We start from the raw sequence: 19,908 nt of genomic DNA, 5'->3' as shown, positions 1-19,908 counted from the left end.
GATTTCTCACACAGCAGGACTCCTGGTAGCCACCATGGGACTGGTGTTTGGGCTTACGGCTAGGCTGGTAACTCCACATGTAAAGCAAAGTGGGTAACCTCTCCAGGGACCTAGGAGGGCTGGCTAAGGTTTGGAAAGTGCTCTGCAAGGGCACAGCCCCCCCACACACAACTGGGGTGGTTTAATGCCAAGGTCCGAATCCCTTTCTACAAGGGCTGACAACCTGGAATTTCAGTCATGACAGATGCCGAAGTGTAGGGAGGAAGACATGTGGACGGCTGGGGGTCTGGACAGAGAAAGGTGGTGAGCAGTGTAATTATAAGTCCCGAAGCCCTGGCCAGACTCACGCCCAACGTGCCATCCAACTTGGCCAGCATAGGGCACCGGGATGTCTTTTTAACCCCCACAGGGAAGTCTGTACATTTCAAAGGAGATAAAAATTTTCTCTGCAAGATTTGTTCACCTACATCAAAGGGAAGCATTTAGGTTCTAAATTACCTTTGTAGGAAGGTCCTACAGCCTTGAAAAGAAACCTTATTCATCTCCCTCGGATACATTAGAAAGAGAAAGGCATCTGAGCTAGGTGGACACGAGTTTGAATGCCGGGTTTGTGCCCTTTTGTAAATTAGTTACCACCTCTGAGTGTCAGGGCGGTGATGTCTTTCCTGCTGATAATGATCAGAGCAATAGACGGACAGGGCACAATACTCAATACATGGCAGCTGCTTTTTCTCAGTGAGAAGACTCAGGGAACTGACAAAGCGATGGGGTCGCATTGCCCAGAAGCTGTGCCTTTGGGGAAAATCAGCTCATGTTGAAAGTTGGGGAGGCCCAGGGTGGTGGAGACCCAGAGCCAAGCCTGGCCTCAGCTCACCCTGGAAACAGTGAGGTGAGGGTACCGTGCCTCTCTCTCTCAGTGACGTGGGAAAGCTAAATTGGACCAAAAATCCAAGCATGACATGGGCCTGGTCTCGGCGCCTCTGAGAGATGTGATAGTAGAATACACTCGGTGTTTCTGGGAGGGAAGAGAGCTCGTCTTGCTCAGACAGTGAAGACGGTACCACGGGAGGCAGCAGCGGGCAGTCAGGAGGTAGGCAAGGGGCAGAGGCTGTGCAGGGGGCTTTCCATCCAATCACCCAGAGCACCCGGCTGGGTGTTCAGACTCCAGGTCTCCCCCTCAGTTTCGGGGAGGGGGCCCCTGGGGGAATCTGCATCTTACTAGGACCCACTGATACTTCTGATGCCTCCCCAAGGCAGCATGGGGACCCTGCTGGGATGGAGAAGGCACCAGGTGCTGGCCTTAGAAAGCCTCACTTCAAGACCCCGCTGGGCGCCAGCTCTGAGGTCCAACTTAAAAATTCTCTGGAAAACACTGGGACCAGGCCCAGGGCAAGGCAAGCCAGGACTTCCCTGCAGCCTGCAAACATGTATAAAAAGGGAAATATCTTCATGAGCTAGGCACTAAATTTATATATACACATACACATAAACACATGTGTATATATACACACAGACATGTGTATACATATACAGATATACTTTATGTATGCGTATACCTTTGTGTACACACATATTCATATATACACATGTTCATATATACACATGTGCATATGTATATATGTACACATACATACTTGCAGGAATGCACACGTACACGCACACGTATTTCAGTTGCCCTTCACACACGGCCCGCTATAGTACCAATACCATCCCCAGCGTCCTGTTGAAGCACCTGAGGCGTGGAGAGAATAAGAAATTTGCCTAAGGTCACACAGCTCGTTAGAGGCAGAGGCAGGATCTGGAACGAGACAGGCTGGCTCCAGAAGTCCTGAGCTTACCCCTGCATTACAACAGACTGCCCCGGGGGTTAAGGAGAGTGGGGACAGAGAGTCATAAACACAGAAAGGGACTTGCACCCTGGGCGGGGGACCAAGGCAGTGATGCTTGCTGAGAATTCCTCCCCCTTCGGTGCAGCTATCTCTCCAGCTGAAAGTGGATTTCTCCTGCCACTGAGTTTGGCTGGGCCACTGCAGTGACCCCCACTGAGGCACCAGATGTGGGAGCAGAGCCACCCTGGCCAGGCGGCCTCAGCAGAGCTGCCCGTGAACACGGCCACAACTTCCTCCAGATTTTCCCAAGTGGTGCAGAAGAACCACCCGGCAGGACTCAGCCACACGACGTGACGAGGCTGAGTCCTCGTGTTAGACCCCCAAGGGCTGGGCGGTGTGTGGTGCCGCACATTCCAGTGACCCCTCCACGCGCCTGTGTGGCGGCTTGCAGTCAAGCATCAATGACACAATAACCAAGAGGATTTGTGTTAGTGTAGTGAGTGCTTTGCATTCATTGTCGTTTAGTCTTCACTGCCACCCGCACAGCACATATTCATACTATTTCCATCTGCCTGGCAGAAAAACTGAAGCCCAGTGAAGTCCATGAATAACACAAGTGCTGGCAGTTCTTGGATTTGGCCCCCAATCTGACTCATTTTGAAGTCTGCATGTGTTTGTCAGGTTTCTCCTGAGAAACCAAACCAACAGGACTGTGGCCCAGCCTAGTAGACACCTGTGAGTAACCATCATACAGCATTTCCCCCAGGGAGCCCTGTAACCTGGGCCCCACATTCCCAGCCCACAGTTATCACCCCCATTAGGAACCACACAATGAGCAAAATAAGAAGCCCCAGAGCCAGAGGCAGTCAGTTAAACTGTGGGTGCCTAGTGCAGGGGGCAAGAGGCTACCGGCCAGCCACACTGAAGTCACTCAGGAATAAACCCAGAGCACCAAGTCAACCAGCATGGCTGAAACCGACCACTGGTGTTGCCATCCACAGGTGACGGGGCCAGAATGGCAACGTGGAACGTCCACTGGGAAAGGAGGGAGGAAACCACAGCTGGTTGCAGACCTGGCTTCACCCACAGTGGGCTGTGAGACCTTGGCCCACACTCCACCCGGTTGGGCCTCAGTCCCCACGTAAGCTTGGTGATCCCCAAAGAGCGGTCAAGTTCTTTCTATGATTTTCTTCAGCGTCACCTTGGCCTCAGCATTTACTTCTAACAGGGGGGAAAGTCCAACAAACTCCACTCTGCCACGATAAAGAAACCAAGGGACAGAGTGCGTCACTGATTTTGTGACAACGGATCTCCAAGTCCAGGAACCCCCAAACTCTGGGCTCTTCTCCTGCTGCTCCACGCCACTCTGTTCCCCCTGGATTCTGAATGACCTTTGCAGGACATCATACACTCCCGTCACCTCTGAACATAACCTGCAGCCCCCCGGTTAATGAAAGACTCAGACTGGCAAGAAGTTATCACTCTGCCTGGATTTTGTTTCCTTGCCCCCATCTAAGCCAGCTGCTTCCTTCCAATTGGTATCAATCAGGCCAGGAAGTTTCTTTTTCCCTGCAACCCATTGTACGCGGGGAGATCAGAGGGACGAGTCCAATGCAAGGACGGAACCAGCTGGGCATGTGGAGATACAGGCTGGCTGCCCCGGCCTGGCCTTGCCCTGCCCCTGGCCTCCAGGCAGTCCCCTGTACTGGGGCTTCTACCAGCTGACGGCAAGGACAACAGGAGACTCGCTATGATAATTAATCAGGAGCATTATCATCATCCTAAAGAGCCTCTGGTCTGCTCCAAAGTCAGCTAGGAAACTTGACCTCACCCCCTTCCTGTCTTATAAACCACTGCCACCTACCCACCCAGGACTGAGGGACAAAATGCGGTCAGGAAACAAGGCCCCGGGTGGGGAGCCCACCCAGATGTCGGCTGAGACTACTTCTCCTTGCCTCTTGGCCAGGAAAGCTGAGGCTGAGGATATGCACACAGGCCCACCTCAAAGATGCTGCCGGTTCAGGTCCAGACAATGCGACAAAGCAAGTATCTCAATAAAGTGAGTCAGCATCCTTTTTGATGATGGAGGGGGTCTTGCCTTCAACACCTGTAAGGCACAATAAAGCCAAGCTACCAAAGCTTCCCAAGGAGAAAAGACGAGATCAAAAGTCAAAGAAAGAAGACAGGAGTTGGTTCAAAAGACAGGGACAAGACAGGCATACCAGGACTGACGCCCTGCATGAGTAGTTCAGGTGACCAGGAGGAAATCACAGGGTGGGGTAACGTTGGGGTGGGCCTTACTGAGCCACACTGAGAGGTCAGTCTGTTTGTGAGTGGAGAGGGTCATGGTCCAAAGTGTGCTTTCAGAATCTGTACTTGACCATCAGGAGGATGAGGGGCGGGAAAAGTCAGCACATCCAGTGTGAGGCTCAGGACCAGAGAGGAGGGGAAGATGAAGGGAAACAGGAGGTAGAGTTCACAGGAAGGAAGTAGAGGCCGGAAGGGGTCCAGGGAGAAGGGAAAACACACTTCTCTTTCCTTTCCCGATGATAACAAGATTATTATTTGAAAGCAGGGCTGGGCAGGGCCAGACTTCCCAAAATTCAGGAGGGGAAGAGGCCTGAGCATGTGTCCCCAACAGAAGTTGCAGTATCCAAATCATGTGGTCACTCCAGCCACCCCTGCCTACGCTAGCACTTCAGTAGCAGTGAACTTTGGCCTCAGATAAGCCCTGGTAGACCCAGCAGTGCCCCTTTCTCCAGCCTCTTATGACAAAAGAGAGGCACAGAGATCAGTGAGACCCAAAGGCGGTGGTGAGAGATGGCAAGAGAAATGGCATCATCCCCACATGATGGATGGGGAAACCAAGGCGCAGAGAGGGTGACCAACTTACCTAACATCACGCAGCGAGTGCATGACAGAATCAGGATTCAAACACAGGGCCCTCTGTATAGACCTCGCCTGGGTCAGTCAGGGCCCCAGCAGGGAGGAAGCAGAAGAATTAATGCCCTGACCTTACTCTCACCCTGCCGCCACCTCCCAAACAGAAGAGGGAGCACAGGATCTCAGCGTGGCACGCATCCTGTTGCATCCACACACGTTGGCCTCCTGGGCACAGGACAGGGCAGAAAAGGACAGAAGGGGCCTGGAGGGGGACACAAAGGGTACCCGGCACCTCACCACTCCCACAACTAGACTGGTGGGTACCCGGCCTCAGCTGCCTCTGCTCCGCAGAGCCACAGAGCAGATGCCCCAGGGCCTGGACTCCACCGCAAGAGGACCACCTCCTTCTCCGCATATGCCCAAGGCCCCACCCAGGCAAGTTGCGCCTTTCGACCAAGCTGGTCCAGCCTCATCATGCTCCTGCCTTCCTTCCTCATTCACACTCCAGGGCCCAGCCCAGAATCTATCTTATGCAAACATCTCAGAATAGCCAACTTCCGACAAGGCAGGCTACGGGAAGGGCCCTCTTCAGAGATGAGGGCCAGCTGATGCCTACTGAAGCCCAGACTGCCCACTCCCGGGCCCAGCCTGCCACCTCACCCTCCCCACCAGCCCCTCGCAGGGAGGCCTGGCTGCCGCTAAAAGAAAGAACTGCTATCTCCGATTCCGCAGGGCCTCTGATAAGAAATGTCATCCCTCACTGGGTAATATTACCCAGCCGATAAAAATCTCTATCAAGCTCAAACATATGGCTGGCTGCAGAACACAGAGCCGGGCGGAGCAGGGTAATTTATTTGCTTAAGCTGAGAGCCCTGGGCAGCCCAGAGAAGTGCACTGAATACAAGAGTAAGAGCCAAATTATAACCTATCTGACTTGGAGCTTGGATTTTTCCCGGGGAAGAATGAGGCACCTGAGCACAATAGGAGGCCCTCCTCACTCCCTCCCAAGGCAGTAAGCACTTCCACTTTCCCCAGAGGGCACGGTCACTTACATTACTGAGTTTAACACTCACGACCACCTCAAGAGAAGCACTTTTGGTCTCCTTTTGCACATCGAGAAATTGAGATGCAGCAAGGTTAAGTAGCATGGCCAAGGTCACACTAGCAGCCACACCAGAGCATGGTGGACTCAAACCCCATTGGGTCTGACTCACCAGTGCACTGTCTGATTGAAGTCTGATCCCAGCTGCGGGGTCTCCCAGTCTGTACAAATAAATTAATCAATGAAGTCGGGTCTGTCTGCTTTAACTGACAGTGTCAGCTCTATGTTATCATCTCAAAGGTACAATTCAAGCCGTTCTCCTCATCTGTTTGTGTCTCTGTAACCTGAGGAATAAATGACAAAGCCTTGAAGAGCGAGAAGGGACTCTGGGAGTCCCCTTCGGTGCCACATCTTTGTGGAATAGAAGACAGAAGGAACGTATGGAAAGAAGATTCCTCCTTCTGCCCACTGGTTCATGCACTCAGCATTCATGCACACGGATAGATACCAATGGGTGGCTACTGTGTGCCTGGCTCTGGGCTGGGCCTCGGGGATCTATCTCCCTGCAAAGAGACACACCAGGTCCTGCCCTCAGAGAGAGGTCGATCTCCCGGACTTCCAGGTCAGTGAAGAGGCAGGAACAACGGAATGCGTTCAGTGCAGATGCAGGAAGCACACAGAGGCGGCTGGTGTGGGTTTGGCGGCTGTGTGCTGGTGTAGTTGCTGGCACCCACCCCACACCGTCCTTCTACGCTCTTTTTGTCAGTCTACATTGTTATGGTTGACATTTGCTTTTGATAGTTAATATGGCCTCAAGGTTGTTCAATATCACTTCATAAGGCCACTAATTCTCTTAAACAGCTGCATAGTATTCCATTTGATGGATGCCTCACAATTTAATGAACCAATCCCCCCATGAGCAGCATTCAGATCCTGTCTCATTGGGAAGAGGGGGAGCAGAGAGGATTTTTAGGGCAGTGACACTCTTCCACGCGATACCACAAGGGTGGGTGCATGTCACGACACATTTGCTGTTGAATGTACAACAGCAAATTGAACCAAACATCGGCAAACATCGGCATCGAACCCCAACGTAAAGTAGGGTCTTGAAAAGATTATGATGTGTCTACATCGACTTCCAGTTGGGACAGATGGACCCCTCTGGCGTGGAATGCTGACAGTGAGGGGGGCTGTGCGTGAGTAGGGACGGTGGTACGTGGGAACTCTCTACTTCCCACTCCACTTTCCTGTTAACCTAAACAGCTCTAAAAAATACTATGTAATTTAAAAAAGCAATTGATCACACACATGTGCGTTTAGCTCTGTAATCTCAGTTCTACTTTTTTTTTCTGTTGACTATTTCCCTCCAACCCCCGAGTTTGGGTCACAGGTTTCTGGGGTTTTTTTTTTTTTACACTTCCAGTCCCACTGTTTGCTATTTCACACAATGATGAAATGAAGATCCAGTTCAGATCATCTGCACCGTGCACGTATTTCTGTAGAATGGAGTCTAAGAATTCATCCAGCATCTTTTGTAGTTTCTTGACTTTTCTGCCCTCTTCACTGTAGCAAGAGCGATGTCTCACCATTGTGCCTCAGGCTGGTGTCTCCGGCGCGCCCACCTGCAGGAGGCTCTGCTCCTAAAGGGGCCTAATTACTCCTGCCTGAGAAACTGCTGGCACTTCCAAAAAAGTGCATGAGGAAACACATTTCTAGTCTCCAGGAAACCATTCCTGCCACCCTCACCTCCTCTGGCCCGCGGCGGCTCAATTCAGGAATCAAACTGCACCCTACACAAGGCCCCAACCTCTCTTCACTCGAGCTGTTCCCAGAACTGGTTGGCTTTCCTCTTTTCCCTCTGGGCCCGGAGATGCTCAGAAATGCAGAGAGCCCAAGGCTAGAAATAGGCAAATTTCCAGGGAGCTCGGAATTCCTCTATAATTACAGCCCAAGATTTTAGGAAATCTAACATCTCTGGAAACGCAATAAATACCAATTATGCAATTGGCTGTCCAAGGTATCTTGAAGGAAAGAATTCATTACAAACAGAAAATCCTCCGATTGTCATCAGATAAAGGGAAGGTGTCTCCACAGCTAAAATACAGTGGAGCCTAAGATAAGGGGGGTCATTTGACATGTGAGAGGTCAGCCATCCACTGGAGATGGAGACAGCACAGTGGGTGCTGAGGGGAGAGCCAACAGGAGTACAGCAGAGCCCTGCTTCTGGGGGACTCATGAGCGTGGGAGGGTTCGGAGAAATAGACTGCAATCCATGTGATCATGGGGAACGGGACCGAGAGCTCTGGGGACACAGAAGAAGGCCTCGCTGACTTCCTGCACAGGTTAGAGGTGGAAGAACAACCCACCTCATGGAGTTTGCCTCTTGCTTATAGGTGCCACGGGGTCAGGGGGTGGTCACAGGCTCCTGAGCTGCACGGTGACAGATTAGATCTGTGACTTTCATCATCACAAAGGATCAACTGGTGAGAGCCATGGGGGAACCAGTGCACCTCAGTCCCCACATCATCCTGCAAAGCAACGGGCATCGTGGTTATAATGGTGGCCTCCAGAGCCAGCTCTGTGGCTTCAACTCCCAGCTCTGCCCCCACCAGCGTGAGCAAGTTTTGTATCGACCCCATGTCCAATCTTCTCATCTGTGAAATGGGGATATGATATCAGCAGAGCCTCTTAGTGCTACCGTGTGAGTTGTGTATTGGAGAAATTCATACAAGGAAGGTGATTAGAACAGTGCCCGGCACACAATAAGGGCACAGGGATGACAACTTTGGGCCCTGCTTCTGTCTCCCTTGCTCCCCGGCTTCCGCTTTTAGTGCTCTCGATTGTTCTGAAACGTGTGCTGCTGAGCATGGGTGAGCAGGGTCACCTTGACGTTTGCGTTAGGGCGGCTGGAACCACAGTCTGAGACAGACCAGTTTGGAGACTGCCACCTTCTCATTAGCTTCCCAACATCCCTGTGAGAGGGATGATTTAAGACAGCGGTTCTCAACACTGCTTTAGAGTCATCTGGGGAGATGTAATAACCCCAGCACCCAGGCCCCACTCCTGACTAATTAAGTCAGAATCTTTAGGGGTCAGGTCCTGGCAGCAGGATTTTTGAATTCCTCCCGTGATTGAAATGTTAAACCCAATTTGAGAACAACTGGCTGAAGAGTCCAATGCAACAGAAAGGAAAAACACGGTAAAAGGGAAAGTGTCATCAAACTGAGTTGTGTCATCTCTAGAAGCCACCTGGGCTCCCAGGACACCGTTTGTGGCCCACAGGGCAGGTATGAGAATGCCTAGTTGCCTGGGGCAGCATCCGGGGCAGCTGGGACACCACAGGGAGTGAACAGATTTGGAAGTGCCCTGGGTCATTCAGATGGTGACATACCCCTCTCCAACCTTTTCTGGAAATAGGGAAAGGGGTAGAAAACCAGCAAACAAATCTACGTCGGGGCTGGATTACGTCAGTACAGAGCCAGTGACGGTCCTAAGCTCTCTCGCCAACCAGCTCTGTCACTAGCAGTCCCATCCCTTTGGAGTCTCAGTTTCCCCCATGGTAGACAAGGGACAGGACTGTCATCAATCAGACAAGGCGATTGATGTATGTCACACCATGAACAGTGCAGCTTTTTATTTAACATTTCCATGTTTCTTCACGGGAACATGGACACTTCCGGACAGAAATGTCCCTTGAAACAAGCGCTGTAATGAGGGGCAGGAGGAGACAAGCAGCAGCAGTGGCCACACGGGAGCCTTCTGCACAGAAGGTCCAAGTGGGGTCGGTGATAGGACCGGAGGGCGGGGTGTGGCCGGGGCTGCTAGGGGAGACGTTAAGATAGGAAATGTTATCTGGGAACAATGGTGCCACCTTACCGTTGTCCTGGCCTGAATCTGACTGCAGGGGATAAGACTCCAGGAAATGCATCCCCTGACAGCTGGCCAGAGTGGCCCCGACAAACTCCTGGCCCATTTATTTGTTCCTGTACCCATTCATTCATGTGGCCTACAAGCGTCCCTCCTCCACGTGCCAAGAGAGCTAGGTCAGAAGGTGCTGAGATGAATAGTGCTCCATCTGCACGCACCCTCGAGGGGGCCAGAGAAATGACATTTAGGCACACCGCCATGTGTTAAAATACAATAACAACAACCAGAGTAAAAGCCACCACTCATTGATGGCCAAGTATGCACCAGATACATGCTTCCTATTTCACTTTTAACATCCCAAATCCTCAGTGTCCCCTCCAAGGAAGAGAATGCGCTTCTTTTTGTGGACATGGAAGCCAAGGCACAGAGAGGCTGATTACTAGGCTTAGACCACACAGCAACTAAGAGACCGAGCTTGTATGTGAATCCCAGGCAATGCTGCTCCAATGCGTGGGCTCCCTCCCCACAGCTCACTGCAATAATCCAGAGAGTCACTAGGGAACAACACAAAGCATGTAATGAGGCACAGTCCCCTCGTTTGGAGAAAATAGTTCAAAACCATAAGCAGCAAACTAGAAACAAAATTAGACAGGGCACCCAGCCTGTACTTACTGCCCAATAACTGGTGACTGATTGGAACCCAAATGTAGCGCCAAGCATTTTGGGCCTCACAGGCTGGGTTCCATCCTGGCCGCAGAGTTTACACTTTTCCTGAACTTCATGTTCTCGTCCAAAACATGGGAACCGGAAAACCCACCAGAGGACCACTGGGGTGAGGCCCAGATCACAGAGACAATTTCTGCCTCCATGATCCCCGCAGCTCCCCACCCAGGGCCTGTAAAAAAAAAACCGAACAGCAAAGAAAGGGCAACCAGGAGAGAAAGGGGCTTGTTCCAGAAGCTCCCAGAGTGTGGGAAGGGGCACACACAAGGAACTCAATGTCTTCTCCAGAACCACGGTGCCCCCGCAGCCTGGGTGCCTTGTCGGGAGGGTAACGACTCTGCAGTTCAGGCACCTCCACTGCCCACAGGCTTGTGCACCAGCTCACACTTAACCCTCTCAGGACCCCGCCTTCCCTTTGAGAGCTAGCACCCCAGGATTCACGAATACTGCTCCAAAAAGCTGGGGTGCAACTCTATGGGGGTCCCCTGGGACAGGGGACAGTTGTTGAAGGCATTGTTAGCATTATGACTTTTATTTAACAGTTACTGAGTCCTTGCCATGTTGTAGGCACTGTGCTCATGCTGCTTGGTTGTTTTGGGGTTTTTTTTTTGGAGAGATGGGAGGGGGGTGTTGTTTNAAAAAAAAAACCGAACAGCAAAGAAAGGGCAACCAGGAGAGAAAGGGGCTTGTTCCAGAAGCTCCCAGAGTGCGGGAAGGGGCACACACAAGGAACTCAATGTCTTCTCCAGAACCACGGTGCCCCCGCAGCCTGGGTGCCTTGTCGGGAGGGTAACGACTCTGCAATTCAGGCACCTCCACTGCCCACAGGCTTGTGCACCAGTTCACACTTAACCCTCTCAGGACCCCGCCTTCCCTTTGAGAGCTAGCACCCCAGGATTCACGAATACTGCTCCAAAAAGCTGGGGTGCAACTCTAGGGGGGTCCCCTGGGACAGGGGACAGTTGTTGAAGGCATTGTTAGCATTATGACTTTTATTTAACAGTTACTGAGTCCTTGCCATGTTGTAGGCACTGTGCTCATGCTGCTTGGTTGTTTTGGGGTTTTTTTTTTGGAGAGATGGGAGGGGGGTGTTGTTTGCCAGCAGGGAGGCAGTAATGGTTTAAATTAGAAAACAGGCCAGGGGTGGAGGCTGACCAACAGCCTGCCGGCAGCTGGATAATCTTCAGCAGGTTTCTCTGCCCTTCAGTGGCTGAGTCTGGGCCTGGAGACTCATCCATTCAACAAATATTGACTAGGTACCTACCCAGGTTCCAGGGAATAAACATTAAACAAAATTAACAGAAATCTCTGCATTTGTGGAGTTTAGAAGGGGTCAGGGGATAAACGGTCAACAAACAAATAAACCAGTGGGTCAGAAGGTGGTAAGTGCTGTCAGATCAACAAAAAAAGGACATGAGAGGGAGATGGGGCCCAGAGGTGGGTACCGTTTACACAGGGTGGCCAGGAAAGGCCTCTGGGGCAAGGAGATGGTAGGTACGTACCTGATTTACTGAGCCTTTCCTATGTGCCGGGCCCCATTCTAGGGTTAGGTTAGGTGTTTCTCAGGGGAAATTCATTTCACCCTCCCCAACATCCCTAGAAGGAAGACAGGATACCTCTCCATTTCACGCAGGACGAACTACGACGTGTTCAGGTGACTGAGACTGGGCAGAACACAGCAGCCCGAGCAGACCGGCGGCCTCTGGAGCCCACGCTCAGAAGTGCCGCCCACTCATCCTTCCACTCCTAGCACTGTACTTGCTGGCGAGCGACGCTCTGTAGATCATTGCTGTGACCACTGTCAAGACAACTCCAGGAAAAGAAGCAACACGTGTGGGCGATGAAAGGAGAGGGAGGCACAGATAGGCACAGCTTCCGGCTGGCACCAAACACACGCCGTAGGTCCCCAACACGCACTGACCACGGGCCATCTCCCTGTCTGGATCTGTCTCTGGTATACAAACCACCTTCACTTCCGTCTCATCCCTCTTCACTCCATCGCTTCAAAGGAAGAAGACCTGAGGTTCTGTGCCCATTTTAGACTGACTTCTGATCTGCACCTTTGTTCATGGTTCTGCTCCCTCCCGTTCCAAAGGACAATGCCATCCCTTCCAGGCCACGCTTTTCCCACAGCCATCATTCAGGAGCCAGCCTTGGTGTCTTTCTGTGCCGCCCACAGCCTCTAGCGAGAGGGAAAGGGGAGGGTGGGCAGCCAGCGAGGGTCCAGGAAGGTCTCGGGAGGCAGACAGGATAATGTTGGTCCAAAGGCTGCCTACTCCTCTGAGCGGTCAGCTTCTGCCTCAGGGGTGCCTAATCTCCAGAGGCCAGACAGAGCTCCTTCACAAAGACTGTTGTAGGACCTGCTTCTGGGAGTCACTGTAACGGGCTTCTCTGGCCTCCCATCGGGTTGGAGCCCCTAAGCCAAGGCCTCTGGATTCTGCCCCATCCACCCAGCATCTGCAGGGGCAACATCTTGGTGAGGGCATCCCGAGATGGGTAGCTGCAGGGGAAGGAGAAAGAGAGGGGAGGAGAGAGGCGTGGAGTGCCACTAAGTAAAAAAAAGAAATCCTAGGACATCAGGGGAAATAGAAATAAGGGGCGGGGTGGGGGGGTAGATAAAAGCAAAATGCCCATTAGTAGGGAATGATTGAAAGAAAAACATGGCATACTACACAGAAGTTTAAAAATAATGTATGCGTACACACACACACACACACACAAGGTCTACAAGACACACTGTTGAGTGGAAAGTGAGTATGTTAAAATGTGTGATTCCTTCCCTCCGGCCCTGAACGCCATAGCCTGTGGAGCCAGGTGCCGGGCTGGTGGCTGGGCCTGGGGACAGATCTCGAGGAGACGAGCTGACTAGCCCAGGGCCGCAGGCTGACAATTCCGCCCACGGGGAAAGGAGGGCGAGTGCTGTCTCTGGATCTCTAGGCAACAGCCGTTTGTGACGTGGCTTCCAGGTGGGCTTTGCTCCCCAGTTCCCGGAAAATACTGATACTGTACATGGACCGCAGTTTTTTTAATCTACGCCACCCGGCCGTAAAAAAGAAGGAAATCTTACCCTTTGCAACAGCATGGGTGGACCTGGACAGTATTATGCTAAGTGAAATTATCCAGTCAGAGAAAGACAAATAGTCTATGATTTCATTCATATGTGGAATCTAATGAGCAAAATAAACTAACAAGCAGGTTCATAGACACAAAGAACAGACTGACAGCTGTTAGAAAGGATTTGGGGGGGCTGGGTGGAAAAGGTGAAGGGATTAAGAAAAAAAAGAGAAAATACTCAGACAACAGTATGGTGATTACCAGAGGGCAAGGCCGGCAGGAGGACAGGGGGCAGAATAGGGTACCGGAGGGATACATGGGGGTGGAAGGCGACATGCCTTGGGGTGGTGAACACACAATGTACATATGATGTGTTATAGAATTGCATAGTTGAAACACATTTTTATTAACCAATGTCACTCCAATAAATTCGATTAAAATTTAAAAATTAGTTCATTTAAAAAATACATGTACTGATTTCAAAACAAAATGAATCAAATGAGCTCCCCTCATCTCCGGCCCCCAGCTTGTGATGGCCCATGAGGAACCACACAGTCACGCTGATGGCAAACGAAAGGCCTGGGGGCTCCGTCTGGCTACTGGTGTCACCCAGGGCACACTGTAAATATTTCTGAATTCACTGCCCACCTCTAAAACATTACGATACAAGTCCAAACATGAACAGGGCAGCTCTGGCCCCACATAACACAGCAGAGGCTGGATGCTGAGGGAGGGCTGGCCCTTTTTTCAGGACAAGCACTCTCCCCTTGGCCACAGTCCCACCCCTCAGAGACCACCTAACCCAAGCTCAGAGAGGGGAGGAGGCTTGCCCACAGTCACAGAGAAAGCCAGGGGCTTCTACCTGCCAGACTACTACCTGCCAGGCTACACCTTTTCTCATTTAGAACCAATCGTAGCTTTAGGAATTAGACAAGTCATCTGACACTGACTAGAACCACGCTCTAGCCAATGGATGGAGGGTCGTCACCCTGGGTCCAGAGCAAAATCCATCTCAGGAAGAAGCCACGCCTTATACGAAACAGTGGCCCAAACACATGGCACCCAAATTAGCCCAGGTCCAGTCATCAGGTCAACTCTTGCTCAATGTTACTCTTTGCTTCATGATTTCCACATCCAGAGAAACAATAGTTCCCTAAAAATCAATTGTCCCCAGCAACCCACCTACACAGTTCTTGGAAAATACGGGTTCAACCTTCTGCCTCACAGAGAAAACAGGGAACAAGGGTGAGGGGAATTCATCACAGTGATCCTGCACTTTCCAGTCTTCACGCCGAAAGCTTGTCAACTCACTAAGTTCCGTGACTCTGTCCCTTGGAGCTGCAGAACCACTTTTTACCAACAATGGCCAGTAAGACGGCTCCACCTATTTTAATAAATAGGATTACTCAGTATCAAGAGACACTAAATGGCTTCAAGAGGCTGGAGGTTATGGAAACTGAAAATGGCCTGAAAGGAAGATACTGGAACAATCAATTTCTGACATAGGAGAAGGAATGGCTGGATGCCAATCTGCTGCCCAGAACACCGGAGGGGCCGAGATACAGGAAAGGCAAAACATCGGTCAAACAGATATGTGGCTCCACCGGGATCGTTTCCCAAACTTTGAAAACAAGTAAGGAGATGGATGGCTTTGGTTGTAAGAAGAGGCAGCATCCAGTAATGGGATGCCTGACACATAGTAAATGCTCAGTAAATATCTCACATACACACACACAGAGTTTGGGAATCTCTTGACTTGTGTTGAAGAGCCTAATGGCCTGCTTCTCTCTGTCCACACTTGCTCCTCTGGTGATCACACCCAGCGTCAAGGCTTAAACAGCATGACTGACAAACACTTATTTCTTAATTCAAAATCTGCAGAGTGGGTCGGCCAGCTGAAGACCCAGGGAAGAGTTGATGTTGCAACTCAAGTCTGAAGGCAGTCTGCTCGCAGAATTCCCCCCTCCTCCTGGGACTTCAGTCTTTTCTCTCGAGGCCTTCAATGGACTGGATGGGGCCCACCCACATTACAGAAGTCAATCTGATTCACTCAAAGTTTTCTAAGTGATATATACCTTCACAGTGATATCTAACCTGGTGTTTGACCAAATGTCTGGATACTGTGGCCTAGCCAAGTTGACACATAAAATTAACCTTTGCAGCATTCCAAACTGATATGTCCAGTTGCTTCCTGAATGTCTTTGCTTAGATCTCTGACAAACATCTCCAACATCATGATTCTAACCCTACCCACAGAAAAACAAACCCTGCTCCCCTTGCTGATCATCCATATGAATAAATGAGAACTACAGTCTCTACTTCTTTAAGGTAAAGCCTTGAATCGGCCTTTCTCCTATATCCCATATCCAGCCCACAGCAAATTCTACCTTCACGATATGTTCACATCTGATCACTTCTCACAGTCTCCGGCCAGACCGCCATCACCTCTTCCCTGGATTCCTACAGACCCTTGGGTTATTGCAACAGCTTCCTTCCTGGTCTGTTTCCATCTTTGCCACTTTCAGTTCATTTCCAGCACAGCAGCTACACTGGTTTGAGTACAAGGCAAGTCTGATCTTCCTAGAAGCCTCCAACAGCCCCATCTCAACAGGGAAAGAGCCGACATTCCTACCATGACATCCTCTGAGCCATGTCATCCCTGCATCTGTCCTGCTCTTGGTGGCTAAGACTGCCTCTCCCCCCAGGGGGTGTGTGGCTATCTCCTACTGCCCAGCTGGGGCATTTCCTAAAGCCCAGCCAGCACCCACAAGGGCTTTACAAGCCAAGCAATGACGATGAAGACATTGGGGCATCAAGCTGAGGACAAAGAGAGTAAGGATGGGGAGGGAGGCTCTGGCAGGTATTAGCTAAAGGAGAGGCAGGCACAGGCTGCCATGTGTATCTTTGAAAACTCCCAAAGGCATCTGGTGTGGATGTTCTCCTACTGGATTTTAAAAAGAAAAAGAACTATTTGGCTGCCAGGTAAGGAGAGTGGGAGGAGGGAAGGGGGGAAGGAGGAGAGCGGGGACCAGTGCAGGTGCATGGCCACCTTTAGCAGCTTGCCACCAAATGGCAACCATTTCACACACGCATGGCTGGTGAAATCCAGAGAGAAAAAGACAGAAAGAAGACACAGTGTATGACCGTGGCAGGAGGAAGAAAGCCTCCGGTGGCCAAGAGGGAGGGCAGACACACAATGCCAAGCGGGGTGCGTGGCGAAGGGGAGCTGATTCTGGCTCCCACCCTCCCCTGTCCCTCTCCTACCTGAGTGCAAAGGCTACACTCACCGTGAGGTCCCTTCTGTGCCTGAGGCCCAAGACTCTTGGGGAGGGAGAGACAAACTGCCCCTGTTTTCTCCCACAGAACATTAAGTCACAGGGCACTTGCTTCATCAACTAGGCCAAGTCCCAGGTCCCCGTAGGGGCTCCTCCCCCTGTGCTTTGTGAGACCAGCCCTAGCCACTTCTCAGAAATATCACTCAGTTAGCAGGACTCAGCTTGCCACATGGTCCTCCAAGCAACAAAGGATCTGTCCCTACCTAAAGGGAATTGGGCCCTGTCAAGGAACCCAGGGAATGATCCTGCAGGCAGCCAAGAAAGGCTGGGCAGGATGGCAGGGCAGGCCAGAGGGTGACCTGACATTTACAGGGATTATCCTCCAGCCCACGCACGCACCACACCTCTCTCAGCCCTTCACATTGCTGGAAATTGGGTGGTTTCTTTCTTAGCCTCCTGCTGTCCACTGCGTGCCCCACTTGGCTATGGTCCCCGTTTGTACAGTGGCCACACCCAGGGAAGTGCTGGGCATGTGACAAACACCGTGTGAGTATGTGTTGAATAATAACGCTGCTCAGAGCTGACTTAGGACAAGATGGGATGGAGACTGCCAGAGAAATCTGGAACGCCAAGGAACCTTCCAAGGACACTGGATACAAACCCTTGATTTCAGACAGAAAATGAAAGCATATGCCAGGGAGTCCAGCTGGGTCTCGGGACTCCTCACCGGGGGCCCTCAGGCTATTTTTCAACCAGTTGAAAAGCCTACCAGGAGCTGCACCTTCCACTTCAATGAGGCCACAGGCTGATGCCTCTAAAACCTACTTGATAGGGACCAGAATGGCGTCCACCACCTGGTGACACAGCTCAGAAACCCCAACTGGCAGGTATTTTAAAGTAAGAAAGGGAATAAATGAATACAGAAGTGAAGTTTGTTCGGTTGAAAAGCCCTCGCAAGGAGGGAGAACCAATAAAAGGGATTTATCCAACCAGTTTAATTTTGCACCTGCTATACGCCAGGAACCATGCTGGGCAGTGGAGACAAAACAGTGAGCAGAGGAGACATTGTCCCCACCAAGTAAGTAGGGGAGAGAGACAGGGGACAGAGACATTAACTAGATAATCAAGCAATGCAATTATTTGTAACCATGGCTAAGTCATGCAAAGGAAAAGCGTAGAGTTCTAACACAGCTAGTGATGGGAACTTCAAAGTGACCATTTTAAGGATCTCACAGCACTATACCAGGTGGATAATCCTGTCTATTGAGCCATTCCCCATTTCCCTTTTATTATCATAATGGAAGTTACACGGAAATATCTGGAAGTGAAATATAATAATGATATCTCTAATTTACCTGAAAATATTTTGAAAAGGTCCTGCAAACCAAAGGGTTGCCAGTTCAATTCCCAGTCAGGGCACATGCCTGGGTTGTGGGCCAGGTCCCCAGTGGGGGTGCACAAGAGGCAACCACACACTGACATTTCTTTTCCTCTTTTTTCTCCTTCCTTTCCCCTCTCTCTAAAAATAAGTAAATAAACTCTTTTTTTAAAAAAAAAGAAAATATTTTGAAAAAAGATTAAGTAAGTAAAGCAAGTATTTAAAATTGTTAAAACTAGTAATGAGAATATACAGGTGTCCTATACTCACTACTTTCCCGGATGTGAGGAGTTTTCCACAATCAAGATTTAAAAACACATGGTTTAATAGACATTTTCACAAAATAGCTGTTTTCTTCCTCTGAGTTATCCCCTTAGGATAAAACTGAGAAACGAGGTAATGGAATGCAAACACAGCCTCCGTCAAGGCTATTCTTGCCCACTAAGCCAGCAAACTCCATCACATGGGGCTGCGGGGTTCCTGCTTGAGCCGCTGGGCCATGCGGGCTCCTCGTCACTACAGAGGAATGTCGCCGACACTCACTAAGTCCACAGTATGGCGAAGACACCATCCATTGGTTTCTGGCTGCTTCCCTAACAAATTATAATGAACTTCATGTCTAAAAATACCACAGACTACAGATCTATAGATCCGTAGGTCAGAAGCTCAAAATAAGTCTTAAGAACGAAGCTGTCAGCAGGGCCGGTTCCTTCTGAAAGCTCCAGGGGAAAACGCGTTCCTTGCCCCTTCTGCTTCTAGAAGCCGTGCGCATCCCTTGGCTCTGGCTGCATCACTCTGATCCCTGCTTCTGTGGTGACTTCACCTCTCGTGTCATCAAAGCTCCCTCCACCACCCCTTATAAAGACACTTCTGATAAAAGTGGTTCCACCTGGGTAATCCAGGAGGGTCTCCCCATCCCAAGACCCTTCATTTAATCATATCCGTGAAGCCCCTTTGGAAGCTGACTGTGACAGGGTCCAGGGATGAGGCTGTGGGGCACTTATATCAAGCCACACCTACTGGTCATTTTGTCTGTGTCCTGCACTATGTGTCACTCATCCCGATAGCTCCAGCCTATAGCACAGTGCGCACTAGACAGTAAGTGCCCTGCAAATGCAGAAGAGGAGCAAACAGGGAAGGAGCCCAAGGTAGGAACACAATCCTAAAGGTCCTACATCATCCCTGAGCCCCTCAGTGGGTATGGGAGCAGAGAAGGCTCAATGAGCAGACAGGCGTCTACTGGGAACACAGAAATCACAAGGTGTTGGCCTCTTATTGGCTCAAGGAAGGAAGTGCCCAGTGTGGAATGCCCTGTGTGTTCGTTCTCCATAGTCACTGCTGTCTAAGCAGCAGGCCAACAAGCAGCAAATGGCTCCGGGCCTGCGATTTCCTGGGACCAGGCAGGGCTGGGGCAGCTGGAAGGTTTACTGCTGTGTCTGATGAAGGCACTTGTCCTGTAAGAGAGTGAACAAAACCAGAGAAGCCTCCAAATAACTATGCCCTTGTCACAGACGCTTTCATTGCCCTCATCCCCACCCCAGAGACAATAAGGAGGATTCCTTTTCAGGAAAAGAGGATCCCAATAACACCTACTGCTCATGCCAGGGCTTTGCAAATATCCTCTTTATTCTTTTCAACAAAGTGAGCAAAGTAAACATTGCTATGTTTATTTTACAGGTGGGGAAACTGAGGCAGGGGCAGCGGTAACTTACTCAAAGTCACCAGCTGGGAAAAGACAAAGCAGGACTGGACTCTTCAACTTGGACACCCATTTGCCAAGCATGAAGGTCAAATTGTGTGTCTGGAGCCACAGACTTTGCCTATAGATGGTGCTAGGTTCAACAGGCAGGTGTCCTA

At 50.7% G+C, this 19,908-nt stretch overlaps 1 long non-coding RNA gene across 2 annotated transcripts in view; it reads right to left on the bottom strand.

Moving 5' to 3' along the window:
- Nucleotides 1-12,856, bottom strand: part of LOC118988679 (uncharacterized) — a 30,285-nt gene extending 17,429 nt beyond the window's left edge. For both annotated transcript variants that reach the window (XR_005066836.1, XR_005066837.1), the window contains exons 1-2: nt 11,961-12,856; nt 8,121-8,282 (exon numbers count right to left, since the gene is read on the bottom strand). This is a non-coding gene — a long non-coding RNA (uncharacterized LOC118988679). The remainder of the gene's footprint in view (nt 1-8,120; nt 8,283-11,960) is intronic.
- Nucleotides 12,857-19,908: the final 7,052 nt, after the last annotated feature.

Source organism: Sturnira hondurensis, unplaced genomic scaffold (genome assembly GCF_014824575.4).
Source record: "Sturnira hondurensis isolate 20B ecotype Veracruz unplaced genomic scaffold, ASM1482457v3 Scaffold0006413, whole genome shotgun sequence".
NCBI lineage: Eukaryota > Metazoa > Chordata > Mammalia > Chiroptera > Phyllostomidae > Sturnira > Sturnira hondurensis.
Note: the sequence above shows the minus strand (reverse complement) of the source record. Positions and strands in the feature narration are given on the sequence as shown.